General features: G+C 41.0%; 1 protein-coding gene across 4 annotated transcripts in view; it reads left to right on the top strand.

Moving 5' to 3' along the window:
• alcama (activated leukocyte cell adhesion molecule a) overlaps positions 1-16,044 on the top strand; it is a 116,591-nt gene that overhangs the window by 32,420 nt on the left and 68,127 nt on the right. The window lies entirely within an intron of this gene.

Here is a 16,044-nt window from a genome sequence, read left to right on the forward strand (position 1 = left end):
TCTTTTTGAAACGGGTTTAACTTACCCCGCTTTCACGGGTTTAAGTTACCTCCGTTTCTGAAACTGAAAACTCCGAGTTTTCCTCATTTTGGGGTTAACAAACTCAGAGTTTCAACAAAACCTCCTTCTTGAAATGGGCCCCAGCTATGCACAGGGCTTGTGACTAGTCAGCCTGTGCCAAAGTTAGGCCATCCTGTACTCTGCTTGCACCCTGTAGACCCACAGCTGATGACTCACAGGTACACAGATCTGTTTACATTGCGGGCATCACTTAGCCTATTGAATGTTAAATGTAATGTCTGTTTCTGCTGCTGATCACTCATGTTTGTCTCCATGGTCCCCCGTAGAAATCTCACTCTAGTTTGTCAGTCTGGATGATCTGAGTTTCGTTCTGTCACTTGTCTTTTGCCAGCAGGGTCTGTATTCAACACTAAACTGTGTTGCTGTGAACTATCCATGTTATCAATGTGTTGTTGGACAAAATGCAAACAATTGCAGATAAAGATTCGGTGCAATGGAGCATGCATTGTGTGTCGTGCACAGTCAGTATCAGTAGTATTAGCACTGCTCTATAGCATTGCTAAACAGCAGTATTGTTTTCTGCTGTCAATTAAAACTGGTCGCAGAGGTTCTTCACTTGTCGCCTATAATGAATTAACACAATAGCAAAACCTGCAATATACCACAGTCTGTTGTTAGCTCAAGGACAGACACACAACTGGCCGATGATCAGCCATCAGGCCATCAGTGAGCATCTGCCAGGGCTCGTCTTCTCGGTGTGTCCCTCACTGTTGGGCCTTGTCGGTGACAGAGACCACTCTAATTGGCTGTTCAGTTTAGCAAATCAGTGCAGGAGAAGAGAATGTTCCAGGAAAGCCCCTTCGGCTTATTGCCATAGTATCCATGATTTCACCAATTTAGTGCAGTTTCTCCTTGTTTTTTCGCCTCCACAACCTCCTTTTTATTTCTACAACCAAAAGAACAAGGGCAGACAACGGCAACCTCATTTGCAACTTCGTATCAGACATATTCTCGATTAGTCAGGTATAAACGACAGCTGCTTTGAATGAGAGCTGCTTTGATATACAGTAGCTTATACTTCTGTAGTCTAGCTCTTCTTCTTTCCCCTTCTGAAAGGTGAACACAGATACCACCTCCTGCTGGCAGGGGAGTTATTTCTGTCACACAGGTGCAGAACGTAAATACTAGTTGGTTGTTGGCTGTCGTCTGTGTGGTGTGTTCGAGTGTCACTCACTTTTTCAACCTGACTGGCCCTGACAAATCCGGTGTGAGTTGACACAGCAGTCGGCCTTTGTCGGTGTTAGTTCTTTCACATCAGCTTGATGTGTCTCTACCCTAAAATTCAATCGGAGCGAATGAGCCGAGTGACGAGAAGCAGACAAAACTGTGAGTGAGTGAGAGTAGGCAGGGCTGTGGCACTGCAGCGGTGTGTGTTTGCGCGTAAACTTGCTGCCGAAGAGAAGAAATAGCAAGCATTGGAGTATCAGTACTATGGAAAATGAGTATTGAAACTTTTTCACATTTTCAAAATTGATGTGTACGGAAAATTGATATTTTTGACACTGACGTTTTTTTCTGCCTCTTGAATGTTTTGAACTCTTTAGGACTTTAATTATGACTTTTAACACACATAGAATAAATAAATTTGATTGTAAACTAGAGAAATGCATTTTCTGAAGAAAATAGTATGGATGCTGAGTGCTGAAAGATCCCCCTGAAAATGCTGAACATTTTACACCTGAATGGTTTTGCTAGCTGAAAGTATGCTGAAGTAGAATTTTCCCATTCATTTGAATGGGCCAAGATTTTCAAAATAAAGCTAAATATTTCAAAAGTATGAAGTTTAGAAAAATTCTGAAGAGAAGCATGAATGTCCTTGAGGAGCTGAACATTTTGATAGCTGAAATTATGCTGAAGTACAATTTTTCCATTCATTTGAATGGGGCAAGATTTTCAGAATAAAGCTAAATAGTTCAACAGTATGAAGTTTAGAAAAGTTCTGAATAGAAGCATGAATGTCCTTGAAAAGTTTTTTTTAATACCTGAAATAGCTAAAAGTATGCTGAAGTAGAATTTTCCCATTCATTTGAATGGAGGAGGCACAGATGCAACGAGAGTGAATGGAGCCTCAAGCCATGCTAGTTGTTTACCACTTGGAAAACGCCCCGAAACAGAACTTATATCATTATTCCTCCTTTTTGTCCTGTACTGTTCATAAAATTTTATACACTGATTATGTTTGGCAAACAAAATTGTCATTAAGAAAAGAACATTTTTCCAAGAAGAGATAAACAGTGTCAGTCACTGACCCAAGAAACAATGTTTATGCATTTGCATACACTACAAACATTAGAAAATGTTTTCCATGGTATTTGATAGATAACATCTTAATCCCTTTGATATCTACACAGTTCAGATAAGGCTAAAATAGGCCTGTTTTCCATAGGGTGGATTTGTTGTGTCAGATAAGCATCCACAAACCTTGTCATGATAAAGTGCCCATTCACAGCTCTGTTTAGTGTCCCTTTCCTGTATTTTAGCCAAGCCTGAGCACCTGAAAACTGCTGATGGACATTTATTTAACCATTTGCTGGAGAGTGTCACGTGACAGGCCATGTCTGTTAAAATCCACTATAATAAACGAGGAGAGCTGCCACAAGTTGACTCTCTGTGTTTCTGGTTAATGGACCTCACTGAGTAGTGCATTTCACTGTCCTGGCAAGTGCATGAATACTAACAGGCATAATGACAGACCATCTGCTTAAGGTCAAAATTTCTACCTCTTTCTTAATTGTTGTAGTCGTCTCTCAGACGGTCTCGTCAGAAATGTTTGCAGTGCCCATTGTTTTTTTTAGCAAATGAAGTCATTAGTAAGTAACGAAGAGCACTCGGAATTATTTTTTCAACAAGAGAGACTTGTGCTTGTGTCCCTCTTTGCTGATGAGCATAATGTTGTTCTCCAGACATGCTGGTGCCTGCAGCCTGCTCAGCAGCAGTGGTCATTTTCCCATAATAAATAAATTATCCTTAATTCTCAAGAGTGCTTGCCTTTGCCTCTTCACCTCCTCCTAAAGGGCGCTGCTTATAGGGTCACACAGAGACCAAACTGCAGCTGATAAGAAAGTTTATGTAAAGTGTGTATTTCACTTGGGGAGTAGACCTGCAATAAAACATGGCCCCCTGAGAGAGGCAAAGGAAAAAAACAATAGCTGAGATCTAAATGAGCTGCAGCTCTTTATTTTTTCAGACACATAGAATTTTTTCCCCTCAAAGTTATCTGCTCTGAGTTGATCTGTGCTAAAACATGAAAAACGTGGCCATTTATATGTACATTTTATGTGATTTAAGAACTTGGAACTCTGTAAGAATGAGAAACCATGAGAACATCAGGTTTGTCTCAGAGCAAAGTCATCAGTGTTGAACAGTTGGTGAATAAGGAGCTGGTAGTCTTTAAAATGATTTTGCCCAGAATTGGTTTGGTCTGCCATTCCACACAAAAGAAAACTAGTTTTCTTGTTCACTGAAGCATAAAAGTAATATGATAAATGGTGAATTATGATAAATCAAATATGATGAAAAGACAACATTGACAGTAAGTATGCTGTTTTCATAAGTCATGGATATCTGTTTAATTTGCCCAAGATGGCATGGTAATGACAAAAGCAGCTGCCCCACCCCCATCACCACAGGCACTTCAGAGGCAGTGGGAAGACTTCGACTTCCACTTCTCCTGTCTAGCTGGTCTAATGGCTGGAGGGGGACAGAGAGAAAGAAAATACTTGCTCACAGCCACCGGTTCCACATTTTATTTTTCAACAAAGTCTCTGTGTGTGCACACATAGTCTGTATTAGCATAGCCAGTGTTCTGCCTTTACTGTTAAACTACATAACACCTTTTCAGGGCAATCAGAATAGTAAGGGCTGATTTTCTTCATAGTTAACACCGCCTCTTTCCTCAGGTTATGTGAATAGTGGCAATAGCAGAAGAGAAAGTGCCGCAGTTCGCTGCTCAAACAGAAGTTATTTGTCATCACTCAAGTTAAATGAGTATTACTGCTGTAAATGTTTACTTGAGTAAAAGTACAAATCCAGTGTACAGAGCTAAACATACAGCATAAAACAGTTGTACAATACTAAACTCAGCTAGACAATGTTGTATACAATATTTCCACATGAAATTGAAAACAGGAGGATAAATCATTTTCTTGTGACACAGCACAAGGCAGAGGCATTTTCTCTGAATCACTTCTTATGAGTAGTTTTGAAATGACCTGAAATGCTTTTGAGAAGATAGCAACACTCACAAATCAGTGCTAAAGTGCCAAAAAAAACCCTTTAAAAATACCTTTTATGGCCAAAGGTATGCTGTAAAATCAGACTTTAACAAGTCAAATTGGGAAGTGGGATTCACCTATTTGAATTGTATCAGAATGCCAAACATATTTCCAGCGAGCAATATCTTCAGTTGGATTCAAAAGTGAAGATAAAGTGAAGATTTCTGCATTTACTTTTTAAACATTCTTCCCTGACCAAGAGAGCCCATATGTTATTTACTTTGTTTGGCAGTGGCAGGTGTTTGAGAGAATGAACGGAATTTCAAACAATAGTTGCTGAAACACTCAAAAACATTTTGGGCCCCGTTGTTGTCCCATTGCTATAGTGATGATTTGTAGCCGAGGAGTCAAGTCATGGCCATACCCTCCCTGGCGTATGGTATTTAGGGTTAGAATATCATAGCTGTGGAATACAGTTATGATAACTTTATTGTTTAACAATGCCTCTTGAAAATGTCTACAGCTCCAAATGTAAATGTACTTTACCAAGGTTATGAAGTTTCAAAGACTTTGATTAAAGGATAAGGCTGGTCTATATTTTTATATTAATAGCATTTTCTGTAATGTCCATACAGAGACTCTAACCTACATTGAATTGCCTCTACTCACGGTTAATGTCTGTCAGCTGTCAGTCTTGGATCAGCTTCTTCTTTGGTGCCACAGATCTCCATTGTTCTTCAAAAAGGATTAAAAACATGTCACTGCTGCACTGCACAAGATATTTCTTCATTAGCAAACACCAGACCTGAGCATGAGGAGTTAGCGGAGTGTAAACAAAGCTGAGAGCTTGCACAAAATCTCGTGCATGCACAGTTGACTCTGACTTGTACTAGCTTCATGAAATTATGGTTGTATGGAGACTTTGGGGCAACATAGTTTGGTCTCATGTTTGCTAATGAAAACATGCAGCGGTGTGTTTTCCCGATGTGTTTTTAATTTTTGAAGAACATTGGAGATCTGTGGCACAGAAAAAGAAGCTGATTTAGGACTGACAGCTGACAGACAGTAGCCGTGAGTAGAGGCAATTCAATGTAGTCTCTGTATGCACATTGCAGAAAAAACTATTAATATAGAAACATAAACCGGTCTTATCCTTTAAGGAGACATCTGGCATCCCCTTCCACACACACCTCCTAACAGAAAATGTGAAAAATTGAAGTGTGTATGTGTGTATTAAAGCCCTGATATAGTCAAGCCCTGAAGACAATGTTATCTAGGCCCAGGGGAGTGCTAACTCAGCACTGTGTGTGTCAATCCACTGAGTCAGGTCTGCTTGTCAGTAACAAAGGGAAAGCACACTGCCTTATCACCCCCTTCTCCCCACCTTGTCTGGCTGTCCAGCGCCTCTAGATCTCATAGCAAAGAAAAACCTTATTGTTTTGAGCAGGGCTTTTGATTTTGATTAATGGGGGTGAAGACAAGGCAGGTACTGAACTACTGTATGTGCGTTTGTGTTGGTGCATGCAAAAGCAGATGATTATGCACTGTCAATCAGTTTGCTCCCAACTGTTACATTCACAGTATATTATTATTATTATTATTATTATATAACATCTGCAGTGTAGTGGACAGTGTTCCACTGTAGCCTCAGGTGGTGAGCTGTTCTGAAGTGAATGGTCTGTGTCTGTGAGTGAATGGACGTTTAAGCTGTTTTATGGGGAAATAATTCTTTATGTTACTGTTAGACAGTTAAAAAAGCACATGTCAGGTTTTCACTATATTCTCTCATCTTCTATGCATCTGAAGCTAAGGCTTGTATAAATATTTGTCTTTTTGGTGCTTTAATTGTCAGAGCATGGGTTGTGTGTTGGATTCTCAGGGCCATGTGATAGCCATGCCGTCTGGCTATATACACATGCAACATGTGGCACCATAATTGTAAGCTGATGCTCCTTCACATTCTCAGTTTTTCATTCTCAGTCCCTTTCTTTCAGATAGCAGTGTATTTTAATACTGTCGGTGTGGGTGGTTAAAAGGAGGCAGAGATATGGTTGGCATAACAAAGTGGATGCTGCTCCATGGTCAGATTCTGTTTAGTTTGTTTAGTCTTGCAGGGGTTTAAAACCATTATTTGAAGTGGGACAGTGACACTAGACATTGAAATTCATAATTACCATAATTAGCAATAAAAAGGTAAGGGCTGTAAGTAAGTAAATAAGGTTAATGTGGCTAAGTTAAACAGGCTAACATCATACAGAAGCAGTAAAATAACTTTAAATAGCAACACTTGCAGCATCAAGATATGAGGTAGACCAGGGGTGCCCAATACGTCGATCGCGATCGACCGGTAGATCGCAAAGGTAGTGCTGGTAGATCGCGTGCCATTCAGAAATAAATTAGATGTGCCAAATGTTAACATGCGAATGGTCAGTGTGACGATTCGCTGTGACGACCCCCTAACAGGAAAAGCCAAAAGTGACAATCATTCATATATAGTCTATCATCCAACCTCCCAATGGCATTTACTACTTGATTGACGTGCAGGGCAGCCAGTCTGAGATTTTGTCTTTTCTGACACATGAGTCACCAAGCATGTACAGTACAGTCAACCACATGAGCTACTGCAAAACTCCAGTGAGCAAACTATCTTGTCAGCTTTCGAATTAATTTCTACTAAAGGGTATAAAATGAGTGGGGGGGCTGAATCAAGTAAGAAACCGGAAATGTACCGAAAACATTCCATGTGGAACGGGAGGAGGACTTTTTTACGCGATGTTATATTCAAAATGTGTTTGCTTGATCTACCAATCTACCATCACTTTTCCGAAGAAGGGAAATGTGGAGCGGCACTTTCAGACTGTTCATAAAAACTTGACACTCATTCATACATATAATTTGTGTGTGTGTGTGTGTGGCGTGCGCGTGTAGTATTTTTAGTGTAGGTCGATCATTTTGACTTGGTCATTGGAAAAGTAGCTCGCAAGGCGAAAAAGTGTGGGCACCCATGAGGTAGACTCATGGACAGGTGGAATAGATCCACTCTTAAGTTTCAGTCTGCAAGTAGGTTAAATTGAGTTTTGTACTGACCCTTGTTGAGAAGGCACTCCAAAATGAAATGATTAGCATTTGCACAGAAACATACAACACTGGGAATATTTTCAGGAATATTTCTACAATAAATATACAAGGTTTGCTCTGTCTTCACTGGCTCTGAAGATGGAAGTAGGTAGAGACTTTGTTGTTGTGTTGTTGCATCTGATAACAATAGTTATAATTGTGTACTATATACCATGAAACCGTGATATTGTCTGAGACAGTTATCATATGTGAAAATCTCATACTGTTGCAACCCTATTAAGCCTACACATAGTACAGACTTCTTTTCATGCACACATCAGTGCCCTGAAAATAGTTAAATTATGGAATTCTTTGGGATGACAATCAGGCAATCCCCAGAAAAACTGCTCACCTCTCACAGGGTAGAGTAAGCAGTTACTGGAAAAAGGAAACACAGCCATTTCAACCATGCACTAATCATTGTTTCTGTTTGATCAAATCTGGCTAAAAAAGTTCTGTCCACTGTCTTTGAGGCAAAATACTCACTAGTGACTAACAGGTGGAAAACCTGAATGCTTGACCCCTACATTGAGGAGATCCTGTGGCCCTGTTATGCTCTGGGCATTTTGCTGGCACGGTCTGGGTCTACCTGTTTCATTAGAGAGGGGCCACTGCAAATCATTACAGAGTGGTCACCTTTATCCTAGGGTGAAACATTTCTATCCTGGTGGGAGTGGTCTCTGCCAGGATGACAAACAGTATCTAAAGGACACGAGGGGTCACCGAATGGTTTGATGGTAAATGGACTGTATTTATATAGCACATTTTTCCACAGTGTGTTGCACTGGCCAAAGCACATTACAGGAGATGATACACCATTCACCCATTCACACACCGATGATGACAGGCTGCTACACAACAGTGCTAGTTAAGCCACCGGGAGCAATTCGGGGTTCAGTGTCTTGCTCAGGCACACTTAGGCATGCGGGGAGACTGGGAGTCGAACCACCAACTTGCTGGTCAGGAGACGACTGCCCTACCTCGTGAGCCACACACAATGATGAGTATGAAAATGATGTGAACCAGATCCTGTGGCCTTCACAGTCACCAGATCTCAGTCCAGGTGAACACCTATGGGAGATGTTGGAGCGACATGTGAGGCAGCGTCTCCACCACCATCATCAAAACACCACATGAGGGAAAAGTTTTTGGAAGAATGTTGTTCATCCCTCCAGCAGAGTTCAGAGACTTGGAGAATCAATGCCAAGGAGCACTGTAGCTGTTCCGGTGGCATGTGGTGGCCCAACACTGACTGTGAATGTAAGCAGGTTGCATTGGAGATACATACTGTAGATGTTTAGTCTGAGGCAGATGATGATGTTGAGAATCTAGATTAAAGAGAGGCAGATTGTGCAGCAGTGATGGGTCAGATGAACAGCCCAACAACAGCAAGCAATGAAGCGCTATAATATTATTGTATTTAATAAATAAAAATAATAATTTATAGAAATCTCACTTTTCATGTAGCTCTTTATATTGAAGACAGAGCGCTGACAGCAGGCTTTACTGAAGTCCAAGTTAAACAGTAGCCAAAAATATAATTAAATCAGTCTGGTGAAGAGGTACTATTATTCATTTAATTTAAAGAAAATGGTCTTTGCCAGATTTTAATTACACTACTCAAAGCAAATCTTTTTTAACGGAGGTCAGGCTTGTATTGTCCTGCAGTAGAAGCAGTGAATAACATGAGGATAGATGACATACTGTGACTACAAAAATATTCACTCACTATACAGTAATTCTAACTCCTCACATCACATATTGCGGAGTAATATAAATCCAAAAAGCCAAACTTGGGGCAGTGCTTTAAGACTGTGCACAGTACACAACAGTGGTCTTTTAGGAGCTTACCTTTTACTTAGTCTTCTCTAAAGCATATATTATTATCTTAGCTTGTGAAATGGGTGTTGTGCTGTATGTCAGAGGTAGGGGCTGCTGCACTTAGCTGCAGACTAACAGCTGCTGATTAGCCTAGTCCTTAATGATCCATAATGATCATGTAAAAGGCACTTCTCTACTTAGTGATTTGCCACTAATGGTGTAATTAATTTCACTTTATTGTCAGAGTATTCACCTGAAATTTGTTGCACATTCCAAGATATATGCTGTTTTACACATTACAGAAACAACAAAACAAACACTACACACGTATCATGTACACCGGACTTTACAAATCAGTAACATCAGTATCATTTAGCTTTGTGAGAGATGGATGGAGGGAATGACAGAAAGGGAGGAATCCATTTGAAACTGGTGAAAACCAGAGATCTCTCCCTCCTTGGAGCCTTCCCGTTACAATTGCCTCGGTTCTCTGGAGAATGCCCTCCCACCAGCCAACCCTCCAAGGCCCTTTTGGGCTATGCTTTCCTGAAAGAGGAAAATTAAAATACAGGTGTGTACTAGGGATTGGCATTGATTTTTGGATATTCAAATTAAAAAAAAAAATTGAATATTTCATGAGACTATGGTTTTGTCTTTTAAAATTCTTGCTTTTACCAGTGCCTGGAAATTACGCAAACGGGGTCAGTATATCATTACCTACAGCACCAAATACAAACAGCAGGCAGAAAAGGTCAAAAAAGGTCACGATATGACTGGATAAACTGATGCTGCGCAGTCATTTGACAAGTGTTGAAAAGGTGTCTCTGACCACAGATATGTGGACAGCGCTTACAAGAATCATACGTCATCCAGTCAACTGAATCACCTAGTCAGTACTCTGTCCCACCCATCGACAAGGACGCACGCTGGATCTGGTCATCTCACGTGGACTGCTTGTGTACGTGAGGGATGTATCAGACTTGGCGATCTCTGACCATTTTTCTATCCTGTTTGAAGTCCGAGTGCCTTCTCCCGCTCTCAAGCCCTCTGCTTTACATCATCGCCACCGGACCATTACTCCTCACTGATTTTGCTGCTGCTTTTTTTTAGACTTTAGACTTTCTGAAAGTTGAAAATAAAGTTCCCTTTGGACCCGGACATTTTCCTTTCTTCCTTTCACTCTACATGCTCCCGGATCCTGGACTCCAGGGAGAAGTCTGCCAAGAGCATATCTGACCCTTGGCTAAATGATACCACCCGTGCCTTAAGGAGATGCTGCAGGCGGGCCGAGCATAAATGGAAGAAGGATGGACTGCATGTCTCCTTGGCCATCTTAAGGGACAGTCTTATTACTTATCAAAAAGCCATAAAAGAAGCTAAAGCTCAATATTTATCCAATATCATCTCTAACAATAGCCACCATCCTAGAGTTCTTTTTAGCACCATAAATTCTGTTATTAATCCTGTCACCACTGTGTTCAATGAGGTGTCTGTGCATGCCTGCAATGTGTTTCAACAGTACTTCACTGATAAAGTTCTGTCTATCAGGCAAAGTATCTCCACATCCTCAACTGTGGCTCCAACTGGGTCTCCTGTACAGTTTTCTTTGGAAAGCTTTACGCCAATTTCCTTGTTGCAACTCAAAAAATTAGTCCAACAGCTAAATTTCACCTATTGCCCTCTGGATCCTTTCCCTGCTAGGATAATGAAGGAGGTCATTGACACTATTGGGCCCTGCTTAGTCACATTTATTAACAGCTGCCTCAGTCTGGGTATTGTCCCCACTGCCCTCAAGCATGCTGTAGTCAGGCCACTTCTAAAAAAACCTAACCTCGATCCCATACTTCCTTCAAATTTTCGTCCAGTCTCACATTTGCCTTTCTTGTCCAAGGTGATGGAGAAAATTGTCCTCACACAATTACAGTCTCATCTCGAACTCGATGCTGTTGCCGATAAATTTCAGTCTGGCTTTAGATCCCAGGACTGCTTGAACACAACAGTGAGCGAGTCACAAAAATAGACGGACCCAGGTGGCTGACTTCGGTGCAGACAGTGTAGTATATTTACAGTGCTGTACAAGTGACAAGAAATGAACAGAGGAACAATGGAACCGGGTGTCGAGCATAGGAGTGTACACAGTCAATGATGGAGATGATGAGAAGAAGACCGGGCTGCGGACATTGGGACTCACTCCTGGACTGGTCGGGTTAGGTGCAACTGCAGATAAACATAAATAGTACATACAGTGAGTGGTAGACTGTGCATCGACCCGCGGGGTGGTGAAGAGCAGAGTGGAGAAGGTCCGTGGTCCGAAGGAGCGGCTGATGCAAAAAAAAAAAAAAAAGGATGTAATCCAAGCAGCTGGAGAGAAGAGACACAAAACACTAAATACAGAATCAAAAGAATGACGGGGAACAAACGGGCCTGAGAAAAGCTAGAAAGAACTGGCAAGGGAGTGAACGAAGAGCAGGGACTAAATAGGGAGTAACTAATCAGCTGCAGCTGGTGACAAGCAGGTGTAAAGGATAGCATAATCAGGGTAAGGGAGAGAAAACAGAGTGATGGGAGTGAGAAAGTACTGTAGGTGCAGCCGGGCAAACCTGACACATGTGGAGATCGTTCTTTCGCCTTGTATGCCCTCAAGCTCTGGAATTCCCTGCCCCCTGAGGTTCGATCTAGGGATGCACCAAATATTCGGCCACCGAAAAGTTTTGGCCGAAAATGGCCCAAAAATGCATTTAAGGTTTTCGGCCGAAATGCTTTTATCACCGAAACAGTACAGCCGAAACGTTGTGATGACGCAAACAAACCGTGACCTGCACGTGCTTGTCTGAAGCAACATGTCTGCGGTGTGGACGTATTTCAGTATATCTGAGAAAGACCCATGGACAGCAATTTGCAAAACATGTAATGGAAAAATTTCAAGAGGGGGTGCATCTGCAAAGACTTTCTCCACGTCAGGTTTAATTTATCACTGGAAATCCAAACAATTCTGATCGCTACACTGAATATGAGAGGAACGCGGCACAGAAAAGGAAAACTCCTCCGAGCACGCCCACTCCGTCTGTGGCGGACGTTTTTGTGCCTCAAATGAAAATAATAGGTAGGCTATTCTGTTCTTAGGCTACTATATACAGATTGTAGCCATATTTCTGCTAGATATTTATTTAATTTGATAAAAAATGTTTATTTATGCACTGGCCCTATTTAAATACACTCTCTCAAATCTTTCTCAAATGTTAGGCAGATGACAAGCTCAACCACTCAACAGGTAGATACCATACCATACCAACTTTATTTATAAAGCACTGAAACAACCGAGACGGACCAAAGTGCTGTACAGTGTGATTAACAATACAGGTGCTGGTCATATAATTAGAATATCATCAAAAAGTTGATTTATTTCACTAATTCCATTCAAAAAGTGAAACTTGTATATTATATTCATTCATTACACACAGACTGATATATTTCAAATGTTTATTTCTTTTAATAGTGATGATTATAACTGACAACCAATGAAAACCCCAAATTCGGTATCTCAGAAAAGTAGAATATTACTGAATACCAATACAAAGAAAGGATTTTTAGAAATCTTGGCCAACTGAAAAGTATGAGCATGTACAGCACTCGATACTTAGTTGGGGCTCCTTTTGCCTGAATTACTGCAGCAATGCGGCGTGGCATGGAGTCGATCGGTCTGTGGCACTGCTCAGGTGTTATGAGAGCCCAGGTTACTCTGATAGTGGCCTTCAGCTCTTCTGCATTGTTGGGTCTGGCATATCGCCTCTTCCTCTTCACAATACCCCATAGATTTTCTATGGGGTTAAGGTCAGGTGAGTTTGCTGGCCAATTAAGAACAGGGATACCATGGTCCTTAAACCAGGTACTGGTAGCTTTGGCACTGTGTGCAGGTGCCAAGTCCTGTTGGAAAATGAAATCTGCATCTCCATAAAGTTGGTCAGCAGCAGGAAGCATGAAGTGCTCTAAAACTTCCTGGTATACGGCTGCATTGACCTTGGACCTCAGAAAACACAGTGGCCCAACACCAGCAGATGACATGGCACCCCAAACCATCACTGACTGTGGAAACTTTACACTGGACCTCAAGCAACGTGGATTCTGTGCCTCTCCTCTCTTCCTCCAGACTCTGGGACCCTGATTTCCAAAGGAAATGCAAAATTTACTTTCATCAGAGAACATGACTTTGGACCACTCACCAGCAGTCCAGTCCTTTTTGTCTTTAGCCCAGGTCTTTGGGGTGAATGCCCTAAAGTCAAATTGAAACTGAACAAATTTGGAAAAAAATAACTAATCAATACCTGCCATCAGTAATATTACCCAAAGGAGAGTCTTCAGTGTGCATGTACATTAATTGAGCTTGAGTGCACATGAGGCAATCAGATTTAGCTGCACTCTGTACTTTCACTGCATGTAAACCACTTGGCTGAATCCCTGCTCAACAAAATAGGACATTACAATAGCAATTTAAACACAAGTCTTCTGGCAGAACTGTGAATTTCCTTAGACTGCTAGCTTAAACTCAAATAACTTAAACTTTCAAATGAGAAAGTATGTTTCTCTTGCATTCAACTTTAACATAGTAATAACTATTGTCAACATGTATATAACTTCACAGTGCCTCATTGGGTACTTTTAAGTTGAAAAAGGGAAATAAGAAGGGAAGACAAGTGAAAATACTGGAACACAGTGCTTACCATACCATACCATACCATCTTTATTTATAAAGCACTGAAACAGCCGAGACAGACCAAAATGCTGTACAGTGTGATTAACAATATACGTTAAAAATAAACACAACTTACAAGGACAGATAAAATCAACACCAATATCAGACATCAGTCAATACAGATAAAATCAACACAAAAATAAGATATCAATCAATACAGATAAGATCACAACAATAAATAGTATCAAAACGCCATCGAGAATAAATTAGTTTTCAAAAGGGACTTAAAAACCAACAAAGAAGAGGCTTGTCTAATGGGCAGTGGTAAATTGTTCCATAATTTGGGAGCAGCAGCTGCAAAGGCATGATCACCTCTAAGCTTGCAGTTTGTTTTGGGCACACTCAAAAGAAACTGATTGGTAGATCTCAGGGAACGCATTGGTGTATGCCAGTGAAGCAAGTCAGATAAATAGGGAGGTGCGAGGCCATGGAGGGATTTAAAAGCAAATAATAAAATTTTGTAGTGGATCCTAAAATGGACAGGTAACCAGTGCAAGGAAGCCAAGACTGGAGAAATGTGTTCATATTTATGTGTGCCTGTTAAAAGATGTGCTGCAGCGTTTTGGACCATCTGGAGGTAAGGGATAGAAGACTCGCTAATCCCCAGATACAGTGCATTGCAGTAATCCAGTCGGGTGGTGATAAAATCATGAATCAGTGTCTCAAAGACCCGTCTAGAAACCATTGATTTTACTTTGGCCAACTGCCTCAACTGAAAATAACTAGATTTTACAACAGCTGCAATTTGGCAATCGATTTTTAGACCGGGGTCCATTTTAACCCTCAGGTTTGAAATATTTTTCTTGTTATATTGAGTTAAAAGCCCCAAGTCAATGGAGGGAGACCCAACAGTATCACCGAACACCATCACCTCAGTCTTCTCTTCATTCAGCTTCAAAAGATTAAGAGCAAGCCAAGATTTAATATCCTCAAAACATTCAAGCAGTGGCCTAACACAAGAATTTGTCTTTGTGACTGGTAAATAGAGCTAGCTATCATCTGCGTAGCAATGAAAGGAAATACCGTGTTTCCTAAGTATAGAGCCAAGTGGGAGAAGGTAGAGAGAAAAAAGGAGGGGTCCAAGGACCGAGCCTTGTGGAACCCCATACAAAAGGGGCTCAGAGGAAGACATAGCATCACCAAGCTTCACACAGAAGGTTCGATCCTTAAGGTAAGACCGAAACCATTCTAGAGCTATGCCTCAAATACCCACCAAGTGCTCTAAACGAGTATGTTGTGATCTACTGTATCAAAAGCAGCGGTTAAATCAAGGAGCACTAGGATGACACAGTTGCCTGAGTCAGTCGCAAAAAAATATCATTTAAAATTTTCACCAAAGCAGATTCGGTACTGTGCAGGGTTTTAACCCCTGACTGAAAGAGCTCAAGAATATTATGCCTTTCCAAAAAAGCCAGTAACAGAGTGTAAACTATCCTCTCTAGAACCTTGGAAAGAAATGGCAGATTAGAAATAGGCTGAAAATTAGAAAGCACTGTAAGATCCAGACCAGGTTTCTTAATCAATGGCTGCACCACCGCATGTTTAAAATTCCTTGGGACCAGCCCAGAGGATAAGCTACTATTAATAATAGAAAGGACAAAAGGCCCCACAACCGCAAAAACCTCCTTTAAAAGTCGAGGAGGAATAGCATCACTTGGAGAGCCAGAGGGATTCAAACGCCCAACAATCTCCTGGAAACGGGACAGAGACACACTCAAACTGATCAAAAATAGCAGGGCAGGAGCAAGAAACAGAAAAATCATAAACAGGAGCTAGAATTTGAACTCTAGTAGAAAGAACCTTGCCATTGAAGAAATGTAAAAATTTTTGACAAAGGACAGAGGAGGACTCAACACAGGCAACCCGAGGAACATTCAGAACAGAATCAATAACCTTAAACAGAACACGAGGCTTATGACAGTTCAACTGAGTGATGTTAGAGAAATAATTTCTCAAGATTTTTCACAATTGTTTGATAATGATGCCAAGAGTCTCTTAGTATCTGAAGTGATACCTGTAATTTATCTTTTCTCCACCTGCGCTCAGCCCTGCGACACTCAC

Source organism: Monopterus albus, unplaced genomic scaffold (assembly GCF_001952655.1).
Source record: "Monopterus albus unplaced genomic scaffold, M_albus_1.0 scaffold267.1, whole genome shotgun sequence".
Taxonomy (NCBI): Eukaryota; Metazoa; Chordata; class Actinopteri; order Synbranchiformes; family Synbranchidae; genus Monopterus; species Monopterus albus.